General features: G+C 43.8%; 1 protein-coding gene across 1 annotated transcript in view; it reads right to left on the bottom strand.

The window, feature by feature from the left end:
* Nucleotides 1-5428, bottom strand: part of ZYX (zyxin) — a gene marked incomplete at its 5' end in the record, with an annotated part of 28465 nt that extends 23037 nt beyond the window's left edge. The window contains one exon of the mRNA XM_081940573.1: nt 5104-5428. The remainder of the gene's footprint in view (nt 1-5103) is intronic.
* Nucleotides 5429-6000: the final 572 nt, after the last annotated feature.

The raw sequence follows: 6000 nt of genomic DNA on the forward strand, positions 1-6000 counted from the left end.
ATGCTTTTGGAGTAAAAAAAATCTATCTAAATATAGCTTTCTATTTAAGATACATTAATAATTTAGTTTATTCAGCATGAAATGGAACTTAGTTATGTAGCATGAGGTTTTATTCTGCAATATTGAGACTGTCGGTGAGTCAACAGCGGATGAGAGGAGGAGCTGCTGCGAGACAAAGATGACAGTTGCTCTTTAAAAATTATGATTTAAATCGAGTTGATTTAAATCAAGCCTTTTTACTAGTGATTTAAATTGTGATATAAATTGTGATTTAAATCGACTTGATTTAAATCAAATCCACCCTGCCATGTGCAGTAGTGAGTTGTACTGACTGCCAGTACGCTTTGGGATGCAATTCAAAGTGATAAAAGGAAGGTGTCAAGTTATTTGCAGGACTGCCTAACTGCAATAGTTTTTGCTCATCTCACTACATCCAGTAGAGGGGACATGCTCAGTGAAGCAATGTCACCTGGTAGCAGGAGGTATGCTCTCTCAGCCATGGTACCTGCCTTATGGATCAACTTTTCCCCTGGGTTTGGATGGGCTGTGAAGATTTTGCTTTCCAGATGTCAATGGAGCCCAGCATGTGTGGAAGGGAATACATTTTGGTCAGGTGTTCTTACTGTGGCCCCGGCTTCACTTTTTTGATTGAAGTGATCATGTATTATGTTTTACCACAAATAATGTACCATTTGTTCACCACCCAGAATTCCACTGAGAGTTATATAAATTTGTTAAATAACTATGCACAGAAATAGTCAAACCATATCTTACTACCAGGGGCTTTATTAACACATTTGAGTTATTCATCCTAATTTGAGAGCATTTTTATTCATTAAGAACTGCAGATTTCTCATTTAACTGGTACAATTACTCCCAGCAAGTCAAAAGGATTCTATCCCACACTTGGAACTGCACCCTTAAAAGACACATCAGTATCAGATCATTGTAAGATGCCAGAAGGTATCTTTAACACTCTGCTCCAGATAAACAGAATGGGGGAAAATATTAATGATGCTGATATTCCATATATTGTATGTATATTCCAACCCATGTTTACCTGTAAACATTTCTTTCTTCATCCTACTTCATGCCATAGAGCTCATTATTGAAGTCCACATTATTTTTTCCCTGTATTACACATTAAGCAAAGTTTGCTTTACCAACTTTTCAGACTTTATCTGACCAGTTTTCCAAGAGATGGCAAATCAGATTACATAAAAATGGAAAGGCTCAACATTGACACAAAGACTATGTGGGAGTCAGCTGTCCCAGAAAGACACTTGCATAGTATGAGCAGCTGTTCCAACTCCTTCGCTCTCCCCCACAACAAGCCACTTTCCCATTGCAGCTGCCCTGCCCATCTTATCCCCTTTTTTGCCTTCACCAGAGCACTAAGTCAAACACTACATTTTGCAAACTGGTCTCTGAAGAGACACTCCATTTTCAAGGTCAACTGATAAAAGGAGTTCAATTGTACTTAAGAAACCAAGCAAGAGCCAGCATAAGAGTGAGTTATAATGTTCACATGGGCAAGTTAACAGGCAAGGGAGAATATTTCTCATGTGAGCAAGTCTCAACCAGTTATTGTATCTCTAGGCTTTAGAACAGTTATTTGGGAGGGTGGCCACAAAGTGTTCAATGACTACCTTAATGGTTTTTGGTCAACCAGATTAAAGCTTTGGATTTAAAAGAGTGAGAGGAAGTTAACTGCCTTCAAATCAGTGCAAACTGCACACGCCACTCATTTTAAACTGCTTAGGATTTCTACAAAAGGACTATATTTTCTATCACGCTAAAGATTGAAAATGAAGTTTTCCTTCACACAAATTCTGCCTTTTTCGAAGTAAATGAAAGAGTTTTCACTTCCCTGAAGAATTCCTTCCATGGAGAATTACAGCAAACTAATTGTATCAAAATGCTTAGAAGACCGACAAAAATCCCCTTCCACAAGGGTTGGTCCAACATGCATGCTATACAAAAGCTACACTCTATTAATTTTCATCTGCATTATCTTACCCTTGATTTTGTGGTCTGATGGAGGAAGAGATTCCATTACATCTGAATGTCCATTAAAAGGTAAATGGGATGTTATGCATGTGAAAAATACTATTATGCATAAAATGATTGCAACCCAAACACACTAAATAAAAGTCCAGTTACTCAAGGGGTACACCATATCTGCAATTACATTGTTCCCTTAGGTAGGATGGGAATACAGAATGCTACTTCTTTAAACAAGAAATAAAATTCTAAATACTGATACATAAAAATTGTGGGAAAACACAAGTTCAGTGGTCCTTAGTGAAGACATGACAATGGCATATCTCCCTTTCCTTAATTGGCTTTGTAAGTATATTATATGAATTCTTCTTTTCAGTAACTTTCAACATTTTCTTCCTTCTTTACTCACCACTCCCACCAAATGTTCATTGCTAATTGCTCACTGCTAATCCTATGCCTTTTGTTTCCTTTGTTGGCAAAGAAAAGTGAGATTGCAAGAAAGATTGAGGCAGAAAAAAAGGGGGGAAGGGCCGACAAGAGTCCTGCAGCCAGTCTGTGTAATTTTTAAATGCATACAACTGTTAAAATAGTCTCTAACAAAATATTAAATATATCGATATACCCTTAGTTCAAAGTAATTTCTCTCATTTTTAGAGGCACAGTAGCAAAAACACAACATCAAAAACCATCTCAAGACAGGGAAGTTTTCCTTTAGATAGTAAATGTCTTTATGCCCAGCTTATGAGAAGTGTTAGAAACACTCAGCCTCATCAGTTCCAAAATTTATATTGATTTGACACAGCAAAGTGGTCTTTATGTTTCAGCAATACCAGTCTTCCTCATTCAGACATGCTGGATTTCATTTTAGCCCCAATCGGCATGATCAGTAGTAAGGGACTGTGGAATTACAGTCAGAAAAACTCCAAAGGACACCACGCTAGGAACGATTGGACCACCCATCCTGCTTCAGTGCACTTTCAAGTATCTAGTGGTCAACCACTGAATGCATACTCATAATAAGCATCTCCACCCAAAATAAAGAATGAGTCTAATATCTCTAGCAAACTCTATACTGTAAAGTAAGATTTCTAATGGGTCTGCTCCAGAAAAGCATTCTGCTTTTGACTGCCACTCCACTTGAAGAGTCATAGCCTGTTGCTTGTACGATCATGTTGTCCTTCATTGCACAACCACTCCAGAACTACATAGTCTTACCACATAGCTTGCTATTACAAGTATAGATTAATTGTATAAAGGCACTTAATTTTGATTGTTGTAGTGTTACAATCTCCTGACACTGGTGGGATGTTTGATTAAGGATAATTTTAAATTTTGTGCATTGCTTTGGGCTCCTCTAGGAGGAAGAATGACATTTAGAAAACCAATAACACTGTGGCTTTTCTTTGGACTGGGAAATGTTCAATATGCATTAACTAAGGGTCAAGGAAAAGGGTGAAGGCTTTGTTTTTAAAACTGAAATGTTTTTTTTTCAAAACTTCCTAGTTTCAGTTCCTTTCTGGTAGCAGCCCTATTTACAGTACATTAAAGCGTCCCAATTAATATGTTGAGTTTTTGAAATGCAAGCCAATCCCTTTACTAGAATTTAGGATGCCTTCAGGGCTCAGACATATCCAGGTTGGTGTCTGTTTCCTAGACAAGACTTTGTAGCCTGTGATCTATCAACCACAATACAGCATATGTGTCATGGATTATGTCTCTGGTTGGATGCATGACAAACCTCTGGTTCTCGTAGACACAGACAGTCGAGCAGGATGTTTACCAATGCTCTAAGTCATTCTGCCATATGTAGATTGTGGGCTTGGCAGTTCGAGAAGTATGCCTGAAGAGATAGAACAATTCAACTTTGTTGCCTCAATCAATTTGGGAATAGCAGAGGCCAGAAGATCTAGGATCAGTAGATCTAGTTAGGATTAATGACAACCTGGAGGTGGGATTATACCAGTTGTACTTCTAAATTCTCAATACTGATATATAAAAGTTGTAATTATGTGAGCAGACGGAGAGTCACATATGGTCCTCAGTGGAAAGAGGGTAGTAATAAATAATAGCATTGTGAACATCTTGCCTGAATTCTTCATCTGCTCCTTTTTTCCTCTCCACTCCTTCTCATTTGCTAATCATGTGCCTTTTTGGTTAGTAAGAAAGACACTGCAGAAAAGTTCTGGGCAAAAAACCCAGAAAGTTATATTAAGATTGCAGAGGATGTCAGTGTTTACCATGTATGTAGATAAAAGTCGCTCAGCCCAACTTATTTTTTTTATTTGTATTTTTTTTACATTGGGACGGCTGTAAAACTCGACCACCACCCCAAAAAAAGAGAAAAGAAATAATCCGGGGAAGCTTCAACAAGCAGCAACACTAACCCGTCTTTCTAGGAAGGACTCACAAGTCACGCAAGAGTTGCCGTCCCGACAAGAACTTGCAGATTCTTTCCGCTATCTAAACACATCTGGAAAAGCGCTCGGGGGCGCGGGGTTGCACTACCCCCCTCCGGCTTGGTTGAGCTTAAAGCAGGCAACAATTCTCAGCGCGCGGCTCCGCTTTCACTGACTGGCGGAACTTTCCAAGACAAAGAAGGGGAGTCGGCTGCGGGAGATACTGTCCCATAGCAGGGGAGGGGTGGCATGGAAGTCCGAAGGGGGCGCCCCACAATTTGTCAACATTTCCCGAGAGAGGCGCCTTTCCTTAGAATCCCGTCCTTCTCTTTCGGCCCCAACCACGCCAAGTCTTCCTTTCAGAGTTGAGGCGCCCACCGCCACCCCCGGGGACCCTCCAGGAAAAATACTCGCAGCTCCTCCCGGCTGCATAACGCACCTCTCGCCTAATCTTCGCCTAGCAGCTTGTTGCACGCGACGGGGAGGCGCGCACGCGCGCACGCCCAGCCGCCATCCAGGGCGAAGTGGACGACTTCAGCCCCGAATGACCAATCAGGGACCCGAGAAAGACCGGGAGCCGCTCGCGTCCTCCAGCCCAAGGCAGCAAGGAGGCATTCGGAAGCGCTGCGAGGCAGGGCGGTGGAGAAGGGAGCCCGCGGCAGTGAGACTCAGCTCTCCTCCGCAGGGAAAGGGGCGAGCTTACCTTCAGGGACCGAAAACCGCTCCGGGGCTCCGCGGGATTAGCAGGCGCTCTTGCGTCTCTCCGGAAGGCGAGGCGCTGTAGATGGCAGCCTCTGGCGGTGCTTACCCGTGGGCCGGCGTCTCTGCCTGCCTGGCCCGAGCGCAACTTTCTGAGCAGCCTGGCTTGCCAAGAGGGGAGTTGAGCAAAGCGGGGACGGGGCGGAGGAAAGCCGAGCCGCTGGAGCCCCAAGGCTGCCGAAAAGAGCCTCCCCCTGCCCAAGCGTTTGACCATAAAAGGAGAGAGGCTGCGCTGAGCTAACAGCTGAGCTCACTCTTCGGGGAATGTGGCAATCGGGGAGGCCGGCGACGGAATGGGGGCGGGGGATGCGCGCTGAGTGGGACCGAAGCTTCCGCTCTTCCAGGAGTCCGGCTCGCCTCTCCTTTTACTCTAGGGTCAATCCTACCTACTCTGGGCTCCCTTCCTCCGAAGCAGAGGCAGTCCTGCGCAGGACGACTCGGGAGTCCTAGAACCTAGGAAGTCGGCGTCGCCAGGGCGTACTGGCGCAGAAGCAAGTCCCCTTGGGCTTCATTGAATGTCAGCGCAGCGCCCGATCCTATTTACATTTACTCGCCGGGGGAAGTTAACTTTTTTATTCTGAAGAAAGGGCCGCAGTCCGAATGAAAAGGACAAAGTCGTTTATAGGTTATCGGTGCTGCCCCTTTTGTTTCGCTCTTTCTTTAGTCCCAGTCCTGATGCGCGATTTTTCTCTCGTTGGGGCGCCCCCCCCCACCTCCCCTTACCCTCCCCCTTCCCCCAGTGTATGGTTTTCTTCAATTTGTGCCGCTCCCTTCTTCTCAACTTTATTGAAAAATTCATCTTGAATTTGCCTCCTGGACCCTCGCTCCCCCCTCCCCTTCT

The sequence above is a fragment of the Natrix helvetica genome, assembly GCF_964273705.1.
Source record: "Natrix helvetica genome assembly, chromosome: 2".
Classification (NCBI taxonomy): Eukaryota; Metazoa; Chordata; class Lepidosauria; order Squamata; family Natricidae; genus Natrix; species Natrix helvetica.